This window comes from Xiphophorus couchianus, chromosome 8 (genome assembly GCF_001444195.1).
Source record: "Xiphophorus couchianus chromosome 8, X_couchianus-1.0, whole genome shotgun sequence".
NCBI lineage: Eukaryota > Metazoa > Chordata > Actinopteri > Cyprinodontiformes > Poeciliidae > Xiphophorus > Xiphophorus couchianus.
The window spans coordinates 2,213,331-2,232,278 of NC_040235.1; the positions used below are offsets into that span (position 1 = coordinate 2,213,331).

Here is an 18,948-nt window from a genome sequence, read left to right on the forward strand (position 1 = left end):
TCAGGAGGAGGAAGAGTATCACTGGGAGATTCTGGGAAGCTGCATCCAAACCTGGAGCTGTGGCCTCTCCTCCTGAAGAGCCGCCTGTATGAAACAATAAAAAATAAATATTTTCAGAAAAGTTCACACTCCACGTATGAAGCCAATCGAAAGGAAGAGTATATTTCACACATAGAGAAAACATAATATTATGGCGTATACAATGTATATATTTCACACCCGAATGTATACTTTTATTTTGAAGGGGAGAAGGTGAGATGAGAAGACACCAACAATTTTACTGCATTCTACTTTTGGTTTTGAGTAGAAAACAGAGAATAAAACAATACTCAAATTATATTTTCGTCATTTTCTGCTGACTTCCACATTGGTGACCCCAAACATCTGCAAACATCTGAACATGTTTTTTAATGAGAACTCGCCAGATGCTGCCGCTGCTTTTCTGCCAGCTGTGGTTTTGGTTCTGGTTTCTTGCCAGGCGGCCGTTACCGCCGCTTCTGTTTTTGCTGCCGTTACCAAGCTTCCAGAGTTCTCCCAGCACGATCCAGAACCATGGTACCAGCATGTGGAAGCCCAGTTCCATCTGCATGGGATAACCACAGATGAGACCAAGTACTTCCATGTAGTTTCTGCACTGGATTCCGTTTCCACCCGCAGTCTGATGGGTCTGCTCAAGGAGCAGATAATCTGTTTCAGCTCTACCAACTGTCAGACGCAGAGCGGGCCGATCGCTTGCTCTCTCTGAATGGCTTGGGGGATTGCAAGCCCTCCGAGCTGATGGAGAACATGATGGCATTGCTTGGCTTGGGAGATGTTTCCTTCCTTTTTACGCATCTGTTTCTGTGCCAGCTTCCTCCACCTTGTTGGCACCATGTTGGCCAGCTTGCCGCTGATCCGGGCAAAGGATTATCGCTTAAGAAGCAGACCGAATTTTGTTGGCTTCCAGACACTGCAGTTTGAATGCACTCATTGTATACCTACTGTCGGTCCACCAGTTTTTGTGCGAGCTGACTGTCTGTGCCGCCTAGACACCGCTAAGTTAGCGATAGCGAAAAAGGAGTTTGCAACCATGGAGCGTCTTGGCATTATACGGTGCTTCATAGGTCCCTGGGCATCTCCATTGCACATGGTTCCCACAGCAGACGGGGTTTGGCGAGCCTCTGGGGATTTTCGGCACCTTAACAACGCAACCCAATACCTCGCATTCAGGACTTTTCTGCCCGCCTGGCTGGAGCAACCGTTTTCTCTAAGGTGGACTTGGTGTGAGGTTACCATCAGGTTCCAGTGCATCTCTTAGATGTACCCAAAACCGCAGTTATCATGCCTTTTGGTCTTTATGAATTTTTACGGATGCCCTTCGGTTTTAGTTGTTTGTTAGACCCAGTGAACATGACCTGATCGTGAACCCAGCTAACTGCCAGTTTGGACTGCCTGATGTTGAGTTCTTGGGACACAAAGTGTCTTCTCAAGGGGCGGTTCCCCTACTTGCGAAGGTTGAAGCAGTTTCCGCTTTTCCCCACCCTCCCTCAGTGAAGCCCCTGCAGGAGGTTTTGGGGATGGTAAACTTTTATAACCGTTTCATCCCACAGGCAGCTCACCTCACGCACCTCTTGTATGAAGCACTTAGAGGCAAAAAAGGGGACCAGCAGATGGAGTGGACCCCCGAGAGGGTGCATGCATTTGATGATGCCAAAAAGACCTTGGCTAATGCTGCGCTTTTGGCCCATCTATTACCAGTGGCTCTAACAACTGATGCCTTTGAATATGCAGTTGGGGCAGTTTGTGAGCAATGGGTGGATGGTGCCTGGCAACCCATCGCATTTTTTTAGCAAGAAACTCTGAAATGCTGAAAAAAATATACTGTTTGCCCTTTTTCTGGCAACACGATATTTCCGCTTCATGTTGGAGGGCAGGGACTTAACTGCTTTTGTTTACCACAAGCCTCTCACTTATACTATGGCAAAAGTTTCTGAACCGTGGTCGGCTCGTCAGCAACGGCATTTGTCTGCCATTTCAGAGTTCACCACTGACATTCAGCATGTGGCTGGCAAGAATAATCTGGTGGCTGACTGTCTGTCCAGAGCAAAGGTTGCTTCTGTACATTTAGGTGTGGACTACCTCGCCATGGCCACAGACCAACTGACTGACCAGGATATTATGGCTTTTAAAGTGGCTGTATCCAGTTTGCATTTAGAAGAGTTCTCCTTTCATGAGTGTGGCGCAACCCTTCTTTGCGATTTCTCGACTGCCAAACCTCGGCCTTTGGTCCCTACTAGTTGGCTTCGGTGGGCATCAAAAACCCATCGACGCATCGGAGGCGGAGAGAAACTTAACGTGTGAATGAAACATAAACCGGAGGTGCGATTTTATTTTGAAAGGAGAGCGCTGTAACTTGTGCTGTCGCGCACATTAAAATTGAGTGCAGGCTGACTTTACTGCCATTTCCAAATAGCATTGATACCAAAGAGCATTACCACATTGATAGATGGGGGTTCAGATGCTGGCTGTCGGCTTCTATCTAACACTTCTGAGAATGCTGACACTACTATAGGAGCATGAACAATGTTATTTAAAATATTCATTGCCTCTGTGAGTCGCTGCCGCTCAGCTATTTTTCTGTCCATGAAAACCCGCCTTCTCCTGCCTGGGGTCCAATCAGAAACTGAACTATTAAGTTAACTTCCATTGCAAACAAACTCTATGACAGAGTTTGATAGTATGTGTGAGAGAGTTTGATAGGATGTGTGAGAGAGTTTGTAACCTCTCATGGGGAGAGGTTAATTCTGCACAGAGGACTGTGTCTTTCCTCCATCTTAGACCTCCACACAGAATGATGCAGGAGGAGGGTGCTCCTCATCATGAAGGACTCCACCCATCCTGCACACAGGATGGGTATAAATTATTTACACACACACATTTACACACTTACCCTATTCATATCTATATATGACATATCTCACTTTATTATTTTTATTTTGTATTTGTGTATTAAATTCCTTAATTTGGGACTTGAGTCCGAATTTCATACCACAAACAAGCAAAGGTGGTATGACAATAAAAAATCCTTGAATCATTGTTTCAGTTGTTCTGCAGTTTTCTGGAAGTTTGTTCCAGATTTGTGATGCATAGAAGCTGAATGCTGTGTCTCCTCGTTTGGTTCTGGTTCTGGATGCTGAGCAGAACCAGAAGAGCAAAACACAACCAAATGGACAATTTTTTTATTGATATTGTGGCAACCTGGGGTGGATTTTCTTTATTAGGAAACCCAAATGTAAGATGTTAAAGTTTAAGATAAGGGAAACCGACAACGCCACCTGGAATAACTCCAGGAAAATAGAATAATAATAATAAGGGCACAAGTACGTTCTACAGGAAATGAGACAAGATTCAGACAATTCTACAAAAAATTTATTAAACTTTAATAGGTTGTTTAAATTAACAATAACCTGAAATCGAATAGTTAAAACAGTGAAGGCATTCTTAATAAAGTTGATTATAAAATGTTTAAATTTCAAAGGAAACTGAGGCTTACCAGTGGGGGGAGAGTAGTGAGGAAAGGGGCAACATCCAGTGAAGAAAAGGGATCACCCTGGACACTACAAAGACACGGCAAACACACACACACACAAAAAAGGGGTGTTCCAACAAAACACACGAGACAAGACACCGCCACCAGGGGTCACCACCGCCACCACAGAAGCCTCAGTCCCTAAAAGAAAGACAAAAAAATGAAACAATATGAGTAAAACAGTGATACAATAGCACTACAATATTGCTTTTTTTATCCCGTTTGTGGTGCCATCGATGCTCCCGGCAGCGGGGGAAAGTTCATACAAATCTTTTAAAACATTTCATCGTAGGCAAAACAGTGTACGTTTGGAGTGTACGTCCAAATTTAATAGTCAGGGACTCGGCAGGAGGCTAAAAAAAATAAAGTAAATTATTAATACAACTGCTGATAAAAACTATAACTTACGGTAGCTGCTTACCTGTAAATTACCACACAACCAAATTAACAGATCCACAAGGTCACCTATGGAGCGCAGCTGTAGCAGAATACTACATAAAGGCTTCGTTTACATGAGACGGATGTTACCTAGCCATCCTAGCGCTTACCTTCCCGGCAGCAAACAAACAACCGAACAAATTGGTCCAGGAGTTGGAGGCACAGCAAGGGAGGCTAAACAGATCAAACCAGCTTGCATTAATTGCTATGATAAAAGCTGACAAACAAAGAAACAGCCACGCTTACCCAGCACGGCACAGCTAACAAACTAAGCAAAATGAGTTGACGTCATGACGCAAGTAGTCTTGTGACAGGTAGAGACCTGCTTATATGCAGCAGCTGAAATTGATCTTAAGTCATTCACACACATGCTCACACATTAACTTAGCTCCCCAGTTTCAGCCTGTTTCCACCCCTTCAGCATACTGACTGTAGTTATCATACTGTGTGCCATCAATTTTCCTGATTCCACTGATGGGGTAGTAAATTAGAAGTGACAGGCTGTCACAGAGACATGACGACAAAGACCTTCTGGGCGATGAAGGGGCTTGATTTCAGGGTGACTGAAGGTCAAAGCAGTTAGCGCCTCTGAGGATCACCCTGTCACAAAAGACAAGCATTTGTTTTGATTACAACCGTTTTCTGAGCAATTTGTTTTGTATTCATAGAAAGTAATTCTAAATCAGCATTAACTCCAAAACCAAGATACAGCCGCATGTTTACATACATTTAACCCAAACAATTTCTGCTTGAATAATGTAGAAAAGCCCAGATGACAAAGTCATGGTGCTATCCCAGATAGCACAATAAGTGAAACAACATTGAAACAATGTCAGGCAGAAACACTGAATATACGTTGAAGTCTGACATTGAAACGAAATTGAAAGTGGTCGGTGACTCACATGTTAAATCAATGTTAGGGTTTCAACCATAACTGACACCATATCAATGTTGATTCAACAATCATCTGAATGTAGATCTGCATTTGCGTTGCTTTTATATTGAATCAAAGTTAAGGAATAACTATTGATTCATGTACACGTTTTAGTCTGATATGTCTACATCATAACATACCATGAAAAGTTTCTTCACTGATGTTAAACACACCATTTTATTGGCAGACGATGGGGATATAATACCCATTGTCTGTATTATCTTGTATTGCCATATTTCCAAAAATGTGTTTACAAGCTTAAAAATGATAACATGGCATTAATATAACATTTTGTTTAAGAAAACAGGGATAGATCTGTAAACATATTTGACTCCGTTTTGACTGTCAGAACAACATATAGCACAACATACATTGTGCTGTATGAACCAGGGAAACAGTATGCGTTGGGGTAACCCAAGTTTCACTCTGGTTGGCGTCATGTTGGTTCCTTTATGCCTCACTCTCTCTCTGGTGTGTAATGTAGCCACTTCTTGACTGTTTCGCTGTAGGACTTATCAGTCAGCTTTGGGTCAAACTGCTCAGCAGCAGCTGAAAAATACAGAAATAAGAGAAAGGAAGGTGCTGGTTAGAAAGATGACAAACATGAGAAAGTTTTGAAAGACATTGAAATATTAAGCAGTGTACTGGTTATAACAAACACAAACCATACGGTTCCCCATGTACACTGAGTCAAATTAATAAGGACACACTAATACATATTCATGAATATTGACCTTAATGTTAGTTGACATATACAATTACATTTACGTATCAAGCTGCAGCATAGTGTAGCATTTATGATGCTGTACTCATGTTAAAATGAGGGAATCAATATTTAAAATAAAGCGGTGTTTATCAGAAGACCTACAGATAAAACTCAGGGAGGATCAGGGTTGTATTTAACACACAAGAGACAGAAAAATAGAGCAAAAGATGATTTGTATTGTAGTTGGAAAAATTATTTACAATACATACCGGATAAACTTCCATCAAATAACTGGTTCAATCTTCCACTAACCACAAAAATTTCCAAATAAGTTGATAATTAAATTCATTCAAAAATGCCCATATGCTGATAAAGATCCCGTACCAGTAGTAATAGTCCAGTTCAGTTTCACCAAGAATCAACAGACTGAATCAGTGGTTAGCAGGTTTAGATCAGTGGTTCATCATCCTTACATGTTTTAGGTGTTTTCCTTCTGTCACACCTGGATTGAAACTTTGGTGATTAACAGCCTTTCTGCAGGACTTGATGGCTGCAGAAGAGCTCATGCAATCATCTAACTCAGCTGTTCGGGAATAGATGCACATCTAAGCATATCAGTAAGCACATCATAATGAAAAATGAAAAACAAGTAATTTAAAACAATTTGAAGCCCATCTGCAACCACATGTTCTCCCAGACCAGACAACAGGGCCTGTGGAGAATCATCCGTTCTCCATGCTGAGTTTTTGATGTATGAGGTAAATGTAGAATATTGACTGTGCACACAGCAATATTTGGCTTTTACAGATGCCGTAGTTCTGGCTTTGTGCATGCGCACATGGGATAAGCGTTGTCATTCATTCTGGCGCTTGGGTTTGCTTTCACGCGTTACTGCTCTGTATGCTATGTAGTTATTATTAAACCAAGATATCAGCAAAATCAACGGCACTTTTTATTACCACAACACACAACAGTTAAAGAAGAGTCAGTGAGGTGAATTCATGAATTCCATTTATTAATACCAAAACACAGCTGGTCCATTATGACCTGCCACCTTTAAGAGATAACAGACAAAATGGTATCCCCGAAGAGTTTTTGATCTCCTTTGTTAGCTTCTATCTAAGTTACACCCTAAAAGAGGGCGTTCCCTAGTGTGTCATCCCTTACTCCTAGCTGATAAAAAAATACAAAGGGAGACATGACCTCAATTATTAAAAATATCTGGTTTGCCCCAAAATAACCAGGATTACAATAGACACAAAACAATGCAGTCAATTTTCAATTAACACATTTAAGATAAAAGGAATATTGCCAAACTTACCACAAAAGTAGTGATGGGTCCGACACCAATGCGTCGGCGCATGCGTCAAGCCCATAGACAAAACCCCGTGTTGGTGCGCGTATTACTTTCAGCAAGTCATGTGACCGATACAGAAACTGTTTCGAACTGACACTGGCGCGCCCTATAAGGAAACAAATCAGTCAATTGGATGCATTTGCCCAAAGAATTCTTGATCTTTTACAGTACAGTGTCAACTATGGAGCAGCCTCAAGGCAAACGAAAGGTTTTGCTGTTTGGGACCATTTTGATCTTACTTAAAAAAATAAAGTATTGGTTATCACTTTGTCGTTGTTTCGTCCGGTTCTTTTCAGTTTCTACTTGATCCATCTAAATCCAAATTCAGCTGAAATGGACTCCTAGTTTACTTTCATATTATGTTCTGCAGATTAAGTGTCACATATGTTTGACAGAACTGTTTTATTTAAATAAATTCACCTCCTCAATGCTGAGGCATTATAGGGCCAGGCATCAGAATGAAGTCCCAGATACACCTGGATAAACTCAGGTATACAGCCATTCTACAAATTACTCAGTTGTTTTTTATAAATTATTTCATATAAATGTATTGTTTACTTCATTTTTTTCCACAGCAGAAGGAGTTGTGTCAAAATAGCGTAACAGACTAAATTTCAAAATGTTGGAAAAGCTTTTTTTTTTTTTATGAAAATTTGTGAACCTCCCCCCGGCCCCAAGCCAAAAGCATCCTCATTCCAAACACGTTCACTTAAATTTTCACTTTATGTCACAACTTGTAGATGTTTTTATGTCAACACATCACGCTCGAACAGTCGGTAATAATTTTTATGGACAAGTAAGAAAATGTACAGAAAGGAATCACAACCCACTATCCTGAACAGTGCTTAATTTAAAATGTGATAACCCCCGCTAAATAATAAAATGCTCTCACCCAGAGCTCAGAAGAGGAGAGGAGGAAAAGTAATGCGACAAACAGCATACATTGATCAGATATTGACATTCCATTCATTAGATTTCAACCACAAAACAACATTGATTCAATGTCACCTTTTCAACATTGGTTACTTGGCTAGAATTGGATGATTGTATGATGGTGGATCCACCATCATTTGTCGACCTCAACCAAAAATCAACTATTCTGAGTACAATTCAACGTTGAATTACCATTGTGTGCTATCTGGGATCTTACCTGTCAAGTTTTGGATTTGAGAATATGGAAAATGTCACCATCCGTCAAAGCTAAAATTCAGCTATGCTGGTTCCTTATGTGACGTAATAAAAAATTTCCACTGAAATCTGAACCAGAGATCTAAGTCTGGTTCAGAAGCACAACTTTCATCTGTTGAAACAATTAAACAACAATAGACAAGTGTAATTCTTTATTAATGGATTAGATTCCGTGTCCCAGAGAGACATGTCTTGGTGGAAAATGTGCATGTTGTCATTAGAACAAAGAATAAAGACAATGTGAAAATGCTGGCTGAACCCAAGAGTACCATCCTGGGAAAATGAGTCACTCAGTAAGGAACAATCCAGAATTCAAAAAGCCAGATTGCTGTTTGCAAATGTTCTCAAGGACAGACGTTTTCAGGGATGAAACGTGTGCCTAATGAAAGTAAAATTGAAATGTTTGGCCTCAATAAACATTGTCACTCAAACAATGGGGAAACTTGTGAACCTGAAAATACTATCCTGACTATGAAGTAGCACCAAGGTGTGTGGATATATTGCTGCAGGAGAGACTTATAAAGTAGATGGCATGAAGAGGAAAAAACATATATAAAAGAAATTTACAGCAGAAGTTGAAGCCAGAGCATGAAGGGGTGTTTTGAATGGACAGCAATCATGAACACACTGTCTAATTAGCTACAATTTGGCAATAGTTCAAGTGTATGCAAACTTCTGAATTTAAAGAAAGTTGTGAAAAATTCTTCAAAAGCTCATTATTAGAATAATTTCTGTAATCCTAATTTAGTTCCAACAGGAAAGGTAAGGTAAAGGTAATTTTATTTATATTGCACATTTTCATCAACAAGGCAATACAAAGTGCTTTACATGACTTAAAAGAAATACCAACAAAATAATGAACCAAAGGAAAAAGCAAAAGAAGAAGAAGAGAAAAAAAATCTAATAATGTTGATCCAAAGTATATAAACTAGATACTCCTATTCAGGAGTTTCTAGTATCTAGTTGGACTTTCTAAGTATGCTCTAAATTTGTAAAAGTTCTCTACAGTTTCTAAGTAATAATAAAAACTAAATGTTCCTGTTCTCTAAGATTTTTTTCTGGATTCTAAGTTCATTCTAATTCCTTTTCTGGGTTGTAATAATAGAAGTCTCTTTGCATAATTATCTAAAATGTTCTGTCTGATCTAATATCAGAGTGAGCATTAGTCACACACTGCCACTGTAACTTCATACTAAACATGACACAAAACTCAATGTAAAGAATGTGTGTTTGAGTCTACTACAAGGTGTAACAGCAAACCTATTAACTGATGTGTTACCTCAGGGTATCTGTTTGAAGTGAAAGTAAAATCTTATTTGCCCTCTTTAAACAATTTCACAGTCCACTTAGACTTAGACTTAAACTTAGACTGACTTTATTATCATTTTGCATGCACAGGGTGTATACAGAACGAAATTTCGTTGCATATGGCTCAGGACAATGTTTTGAGGTTCCAATGTTGTGAGGTTACTCCAGAATAAGATAAAATACAATATAAAATATAAATATAAATATAAGTATAAAATATAAAGTGCAGGAATGACAGTAAAATGGAAGTTATTTAGCTATGTATATGTGCAAGGTATGAAGTGGAGACCAGTTTTTGAGTGCAGTCCAGTTAAGAGTTCAGCAGTCTGATGGCAAGTGGGAAAAAGCTGTTTCGGAACCTGGTGGACCTGCACCGGATGCTGCGGAACCTCTTTCCAGAGGGCAGCAGGGAGAACAGTCCATGGTGGGGGTGTGAGGGGTCACTGACGATGTTTCGGCCTCGGGACACGCAGCGCTGGGATGAAATGTCCTGAATGGAGGGAAGGGGGGCCCCGATGATCCTCTCTGCTGTCCGCACCACTCTCCTCACGTTCTTCCAGTTGGAGGCGCTGCAGCCTCCACACCACACAGAGAGGCAGCTGGTCAGAATGCTCTCTATGGTGCTTCTGTAGAACGTCTTGAGGATGGGCGGGGGCAGGTGTGCTCTTCTCATCCTCTGCAGGAAATACAAGCGTTTCTGTGCCCTCTGGACCAGAGACGTGGTGTTCACAGTCCAGGTGAGGTCGTTTGTGATGTGCACCCCCAGGAATTTGGTGCTGCTGACCACCTCCACAGCCGAGCTGTTGATGAGCAGTAGAGTGTGGCTGGGCCGGTTCTTCCTGAAGTCGACGATCATCTCCTTCAGGATCAGGCTGTTGTCTCTGCACCAGTCCACCAGCTGCCCCACCTCCTCTCTGTAGTCCAGGTCCTTGTCATCTCTGATGAGGCCCACCACTGTTGTGTCATCCGCGAACTTCACGATGTGATTGGTGGCGAACCTGGGGACGCAGTCGTGTGTCATCAGAGTGAACAGCAGAGGGCTCAGGACGCAGCCCTGAGGGGAGCCTGTGCTGAGGGTGATGACATCGGAGGTATGTTGTCCGATCCGGACTGACTGAGGTCTGTCGGTGAGGAAGTCTAGCAGCCAGTTGCGCAGGGGGGTGCTGAAGCCCAGGTGTCCCAGTTTTCCTGCCAGATGCTGTGGGATGATTGTGTTGAACGCTGAGCTGAAGTCCAGGAACAACATCCGCACATGAGTGTTCTTCTCCTCCAGGTGAGCCAGGCTCAGGTGTAGGGCGGAGGAGATGGCGTCCTCAGTGGAGCGGTTTCGGCGGTAGGCAAACTGGAACGGGTCGAATGTGGAGGGGAGTCTGGAGACAATGTGTTCTTTTACCAGCCTTTCAAAGCACTTCATCATGATGGGAGTCAGTGCCACAGGCTGGTAATCGTTGAAAGAGGTGAATTGAGGTTTCTTTGGCACCGGAATGATGGAGGCAGTTTTGAGACAGGCTGGCACTGTGGCTTGGTCCAGTGAGGTGTTAAAAATGTCTGTTAGGACACCAGCCAGCTGACCTGCGCATTCCCTGAACACCCGCCCAGGTATGTTGTCGGGGCCTGGGGCCTTCCGTGGGTTGACTCTTTTCAGAGTCTTCAACACATCAGCTGTGTCCAGGCAGAATGCCTCCTCTTCCTGGTGGGGAACAGTTTTCTTTGCCGGAGTACTGTTCAGTGCCTCGAACCTCCCAAAAAAGTTATTGAGTCCATTGAGAAAGTCAGCATCAACTTCGCCCACTGGGGGGAGGATGGATTGTAATCTGTGATCGCCTTTATGCCTTGCCACATACTCCTGATGTTGCTGGTGTCGTGGAAGAACTCCTGTATTTTCTGACTGTGAGTTAGCTTTGCTAACCTGATAGCACGGTTCAAGTTGGCTCTCGCTGTCCTCAGTGCTCCTCAGTGCCTCCTTGTCGCCAGACTTGAAGGCTGAGTTCCGTGTTTTAACATTTCCCGTACCTCCTTAGTCTTCCAGGGTTGTTGGTTGGCCCGGGTGGGTTAGGGTTAGGGTTAGTTCCCACCCTCATCTATGATCACGAGCTTTGGGTCATGACCGAAAGAACGAGATCACGGATACAAGCGGCCGAAATGGGTTTTCTCCGTAGGGTGTCTGGGCTCTCCCTTAGAGATAGGGTGAGAAGCTTGATCATCCAGGAGGGACTCAGAGTAGAGCCACTGCTCCTTCACGTTGAGAGGAGCCAGTTGAGGTGGCCCAGGCATCTGGTCAGGATGCCTCCTGGACACGTCCCACAGGGAGGAGGCCCCGGGGAAGACCCAGGACATGCTGGAGAAACTATGTTTCTCGGCTGGCCTGGGAAAGCCTTGGGATACCCCCAGAAGAGCTGGAAGAAGTGGCCGGGGAGAGGTAAATCTGGGCCTCCCTTCTGAAGCTGCTACCCCTGTGTCCTGACCCCAGATAAGCAGAAGAAAATGGATGGATGGAATAAAAAGGGCTAGTATGAATGGACCCTAAGTTTCTGGAATGGCCTTCACAAAGCTCTCAGCTCAGCCATGGTTAGCATTTGTGGACCATCTTAAGAAGTGAATCTTTAATAAGAACAATGCGGTTTCTGTAGACCATGTCTGTAAAGAAGAGTGCTCAAAGGTGCCAGCAGAATTACATCAGAGGCCTCACACATGTATTTTAGGTAGAACTTACCAGAGGTGTGACCAAGTCACTGAGTTGCAAGTCTCAAGTAAGTCTCAAGTCTTTGTCCTCAAGTCCGAGTCAAGTCTCAAGTAAAGACAGGCAAAAGTCGAGTCAAGTCTCAAGTCAGGAACCTTTAATTTCAAGTCATTTCGAGTCGTTTTTATTTTATTTTATTTTTATAATTTGCAATTATACAAAAAATTCAAATAATAGACCATTTGTTCGTTTTAAAATATGTATTTATCTCAAATGATAGAACATGTGTAGCTGAACACAAAGTATAAAAACATTTTTAAATTGGACCACTTTATTGCCCAGTTCTGTTAAACTTGATATTCAATAAAAAAAGAGGAAAATGCTGACATTTCCACAGCACAATACAAAGAACCATAACAGCAGTTTTTTCCTCTTTTCTCTGACCTGTCAAAACAATATATTGTCAATATAATTTCCCAACGTAGATGTCTTCAAATACACCAACCATCCTTAGATGATACTAGACCCGGCTCATCATCATGATGGGACAGAGAGACTCTGTTCCCTGTGTTCAGGTCCAGAATCTGCTTTCTGTTCCGGAGCCCCGCTCACTATCCACCGGCTTCCTGAGCTAACACGGTGCACATTATTCGTGGAGGCATTTGAAGGACCGGATTTATGGTAAATAATCACCAATTTAACCTGGAGTACACATGCTAACACGAAGTTAGCTAAAGTCAACTATCTTACAGCAAAAGAAAAGCGCCACCTACCGATCTTTGTGAAGCTTCAAATGCCGGACAAAGTTGGACGTCGTGGCATCTCCATCCGATATTCTCTTCTTGCATGTTTTACAAGTTGCAGTTCGTTTTTTAGTCGAAAGTTCATAACCTACGTAGCCAAAAGAAATTACTCGCGGAAGCATATTCGAGCGGTTATTTCGTATTTCGTTCCCTGAGCTCTGTAGCTTTGCCGCGTTTTTTTAAACGTCCAAATCCTGTTAATTTGATTGGTTGTGCTGCAGCTACGTACACATACATACATAAGGAGAGAGGAAAACCATAGTGACGGTCTGCGCATATTGATACGGAATGAGTGACATTAATTAATGACGCCACTTTATAAATAATGTGTTTTAAATTTTAAGACTTTGAGTAAAAAATATCAAGTCTTTTCAAGTAAACAGCTTCAAGTCGAGTCAAGTCCCAAGTCAATGGCATGAAAGTCAAAGTCAAGTCCGAGTCTTTGAGCATTTTTTCAAGTCAAGTCTCAAGTCGTGATTTTAACGACTCGAGTCTGACTCGAGTCCAAGTCATGTGACTCGAGTCCCCACCTCTGGAACTTACTGAGGCACATTAGCCAAGTTTTAGTCTTGGCTTATGTATTTGCTTAAGAATCAAACATGTGGAATTGATTCTTTGCCTTCAGAAAAAGAATCAGTTCTTTTTCTGAAAAACTGATTCTTCAGAAATATATATATATGTGTGCTATAATAATATTGTAATATTATTATACAATATTATAACATTATTATAATATTGTATATAAATATTTATACAATATTTAGATATTGTATAAATACTCCTCAATGGAAAAAGAACAAGTGAAAGTAAGTAAGTAAAAGTCCTAATATTAGATAGTCTTTATGGTTATGTGGAGTTGAGTTAAGCATCTGACCAAAATGTACACAAAATAACAATGATAAATTAAAACTCTAGTAAGACAAACCAAAAAATATTTTGGGTTCAATGTCCTCAGGAAAGAAGAAAGAAAACAAACATAAGAAACACACCTCCGGTATGAACCTCATTAGATATATAGTCTTAGACTTGTACTTTATTGATCCTTTGGGAAGACTCCCTCAGGAAATTGAAGTTATTGACAAAATGTCACACATTGAAGCGTTAAAGGTGTGTTCAAAGGTGTCATTAGCCTCTGGCTATTTCTCTTCTCTTTGAACATACCAACCTGACCTGGCCTATTGCCTCTTACACTGGACCATGTATTGGCCTCCTCTGCTAAGGCCAATGCTATAAACATTACACGGCTATAACTAGAATCCCCACAGTTTGCAACATCACCTCAATTGGCTTCTGAAGCCAAGTAGAAATGATAAGCTGAGTTAAGCTTACTTGACGCTAAAGTAAGCTTAAGCATCAAGTAAGGTATAATAATTTATTTTCTCTGAGACAATAAATTATTATTATTATTATTATACCGTTGCAAGCCTGAACTGTCCCCAGTTTTAGAAAACCTCTTTGCATCTGGATAAAGCAATTTTTGCATCACTCACTGCACACATTCAAGCTCCAGCAGCACACAGTTTCTAGTACCATAAAGAGCGTGTTAGGGACTTGTTGGAATTGCCTGAAATGAGAATACAAGTTTGAGGGGTTTTTTCTTTTGAGTTGCTTTCTCTCCTTAGCAAATTTTACGCATGGTATTCTAAACAGTTTTAATGAGATTTGTCTCGAGTCGAACATCAAATGTAGGAGCAGTGGCGCCGTGTATGGGGGGAAAAGTTAAGACAATTCCAAAGGCTCCTGACCGACGTTATAAAAATAGTTTTTTTTTGTTTTTATTTTGTTCATAGACATAGAAAGAAAATTGGGGCCCTGTCAATTACAAAATTAATCATATTGTGCTTTTAAAAATAGTTTAGATGTTACCCCTCCCAGACCAAAAAGCCCACATCCATATTTGCACTGAACACCCCTCTGGATCTGCATGAAATGGTTTGTTCCTGCTTAGCTTAGCTTGACAGCGACAGTGTTCAGCAGCAGTAGAAGACAGTAGTGATGGGATTTTCGGCTCCTTTTCGAGATGCGGCTCTAATGGCTCTTCTTACTGTGGAGAGCCGGTTCTTTTGGCTCCCAAACAGCTCCCCATATATATTTTTGACATTATTAATTAATTAATAGCTTAAACCTAATTTTGTAATATTTTGTTTCATTATTGACATTGTTAAGCACTTATGATGAGTAAAAATGCCGCATAACAATGCTATAGCAATACCGATGCGTGTGATGTCCGCATGTGCCTGTGCAGGTTGTTTGTCGAGCCTGCAGATAGGAAATCTGACTTTGCACAGTCTGCACTCTGACCTGGAGCTTGATGTAGCATTAAAATGAGTCCAAATCTTGCTCCGTTTTCTGTCACTCATTTATTTTCACCTATTCAGTTCTCACACTGACTCCCCTTCTTTCTGTGCTTCTTGACCGCTGAGTGAGTGTCTGTACATAAACACCTGCCGAAGAACGCTATACAGCTTGGCCAATTGCCTGCCGTTTCCACAAAAAAAGTGGAGATAAACTTTTTTTTCAGTGTTTTCCCGCCACATTATTAATTGAAACTATGTGTGATTGGTCAGATGTGTGGAGCACACGCTTGACATGAGGGCAGTGGACCGACCGAGGGAAAAAAAACTCTCCGCTCTAGCACTGGCAGAAGAGCAAAACGCGCAAGGAGAGGGAGAAGGAAGGGAGAGACAGCGAGGCACCGCAGGACAAAAAAAAACGATGTGGGGGAAAACTATCGGCTCTGGCACTTTCAGAGCACAAGCACAACGACAGGGAGGCGGAGAGACAGCGATATACTGTAGAAAAAAACCCGGCTCCCAAAAGGATCCTAAAACGGCTCCCATTGTGGAGCCGGTTCCAATCGTTCACTTCAAAGAGCCGGCTCTTAGAGCCGGATCGTTCGCGACCGACACATCACTAGAAGACAGGAAAGACTGTGGCTGTTACTATGGTGCTAAGAAAAATGATAAAGTCAGGTTTTCAAAAAAAGAGAAAGAAAAAGACAAGAGTGTCAATTTGTCACCCAGTTTTTCTCCAAGAGAGTTGAGTAGACTGTGTGAGATTATCAACCATTTAGCATAATTAGCTTAGCTGCAGTCTACTGTTTGCCTGCATTTCATTAGCATTTTGTAATGATTCACTAGAGGGACCCAGAAAATCAGCCACGACACAGGAATGAGCAGTAAACTCAGATATTTATTAAAAGGCAGCTAAAACCGGGCACACAGGATCGTCAGCAGCAGCACTGGGAAAGGGGGGCGGAGAAGAGAGATCGGTGACTGGAGAAATAGCAACGAAGGGATCTGTTAGTGTGTGTGAAGGGAACACTAACCTGACTTGGCGATCAGTTACAGTAGTGATCGGCTGAGGGACAAGGACGAGAGCAGATGCTGCGCTGACGCAGGGCTCGGGAGGAAGTGCCTGGGGAGGGGAAGTGCTGATGCAGGGCAGCGCACCAACCTGTGAAGCAGCAGAAGAACCAAATCCAAATCAGAGTTCTTAGTCAGACAGGCCGAGGTCATGCACGATCGGGGCTGAGAACAGAGTCCGTGGGAGTGGGCGAGAGCGTTGTAACTGAAACAGGCGTGGGTCGACATCCAGATAGGCGATCAGTAACAGTCCGACAAGGGCAAGACAAAAGGGGCAGATCTGAGGAACAAAGCGTGGTAGTAACTATGAGGGCGAGGAAGAAGTGCTGGAAAACTACTTGCTGAAAGCGTTCGATAATCTGGCAGTGTGGTTTTGACTGAGAGAGGCTTAAGAAGGGAGACAATCAGGAAGCAACACAGGTGCGAGGAATAACGGAAATGAGGGACGTGACATGGATTGGCTCAACCAAAAAGCACAGAGTACAATGCGAACAACACACATTTAATGAATTAAGGAAATAAAAGTTACCAACATATTCTTATATCTAACTTGTCCCTGTAACTTTTACCACACTTAACAACAGATGAGTCAGTCAGCAGCAGCTCTATCCCTGATACCAGCATAACCTTTAACCCCTGTCCCAGTGAAAAAGGTGAGTAACATTGTGTTCAGTGACAAGCTACTTAGCATCATTCCAGGAAATCAATAGGAATTTTTCTGTCTTTGCTCGTTTTACAATTACACAACAAAAACAATAATACACAATAACACACTCCAGACAGTTTTACCTTAACTTGCTAAAGTTGTCTGTTCCCACATACCTCCTGACCCGTCCTCTCCTAAATGAAATTAAAGCTGCAGTATGTAACTTTTATAAAAATATTTTTTTTTACATATTTGTTAAAACTGTCATTGTGTTGTGAAAGTATGGCATGAGAGATATTCTCTGAAACATTTATTTCCTCTGTCTTCTCCCAGTACTATCTACAAACAAAAAATCAGAGGCAGGAGGTGGGTTTTAGCGCTGTCAGTCACAATCTCATGTGGCTGCTCATCCTCCCTCCCCCTTGCTCTTGGAATGCTTAGTCTAGTTAGCATAGCTACCAATGATGGCAGATAAACAGTTTTCTTGTAATGATAAGTTGTTTCTCCGCCATTAGTACAGCAGTGAGCGAGGGTGATTGACAACGCTAAGACCCTCCTCCTGGTTCTGATTGATTGTTTTTGGTGGGAACGTTGCATTACTTTATCTAGCAATAGTAACTCAGTGACAAGGTGGAGGAGATTGATCTTTTCACAGATTATCTGTCTCATAACAAACTGTCACAACATGGTGACATGCAATATTTGTAATATGTAATATTAAAAATATATGCTGCAGTTTTAATGAAATGAACCTACATAGCATTTTTTGAGAAGTCTGGATTACCTTATTTATATTTTGCATGTTGCCTATGACAGTTGCTGATGGAGAGAGACCTTTCAGTAAGCTAAAACTAATTTAAAAAAATTAAGCAACCTATTTGCATACAGCATGCACACTGTTGCATGTAAAATTCACGAGCAGTAAATATTATGCTAGTATCAGTCTTGGACCAAAGAAAGCAAGGCAGTTCTAAGCCTTTTATAGCCTTTTATAAGTCAAATAGACTCAAGAAATTGTAACAGCAGATGCGCAGGGGGGCCCAATTTAATTTTTTGTCGTGGGGCCCAAGATTCCTGGTGGCGCCCCTGTGTAGGAGGACCAAAGTGCAATGCATAGTCTGTTGTGTTTCGTACCACTCTGGTACTGCAGATGGCTGCTTTCTTTCTTGTGATAACTGGAGAAGACAAATAGTCTCAGCTGTCTGTCACTGGCCAACTGGTTGTCAGCAACAGCTTCTAAATATACCAAAAAATGAAAAATAAAATTATTTGCACCCAGAGAATTTTTCATTTAGGTAGTGCAACTTGCAGACGTGTTGTAGTTTCTGCTTGTGGTTTTATGTCGTTGCTGGTCAGTGAACCTTGACGGACATGCAGGTGCTTCCTTCCAAACCAGCCTAGTCTTGGTTTTAAACTTTAGACAGAGTGTGAATAATTTCAGGTCAATGCAGCTGATTCAATTCTAGAATAATTAGTTAAAATAGCAAACAGAGAATAATTCAGAGATTGATGTGTTTCTGTGCATTATTCATTCTTTGCTTCCTTTTAAAGGCACTGGATATTAACCCCATCAGTGTTGCTCAGTTTTCGACAACTCAATCCAATTGAGTTTAGAAATAGTACAGTACTCTCACATTTCAGTGTGACGGAGATCTAAACTTTGACTGGGCCGTTGTAACTTTTTTGTTCTCTTTTTTTTTTAGCCATGCTGTTATAGATTTGCTGTGTTTAGCATTCTCATCCTGTTCATGACCCAGTTTTGAGCTAAACCTTTGCTGTCAGACAGCTAATTTCATATTAAGTCAGTAGCTTGCCATACAGAGGACTTTACAGTGTCCAAATCTTCCACCACCGTCCTTGGAACAGTAAAGTAGTTGTTTATACAGCTATGGTTGAACATAGAACACTGGGGACAAAAATCTCTGCTAGGTCTCATAGTTAGATAAGCATAGAGG

The 18,948-nt window shown here is 41.7% G+C and overlaps 1 long non-coding RNA gene across 1 annotated transcript; it reads right to left on the reverse strand.

Moving 5' to 3' along the window:
• Positions 1-5,218: 5,218 nt before the first annotated feature.
• LOC114149195 (uncharacterized) lies at positions 5,219-17,072 on the reverse strand. Its single transcript, XR_003596460.1, has 3 exons — positions 16,311-17,072; positions 6,968-7,109; positions 5,219-5,489 (listed from the first exon to the last, which is right to left on the reverse strand). It is a non-coding gene; the product is annotated as an uncharacterized LOC114149195 (long non-coding RNA).
• Between the last annotated feature and the right edge of the window lie 1,876 nt (positions 17,073-18,948).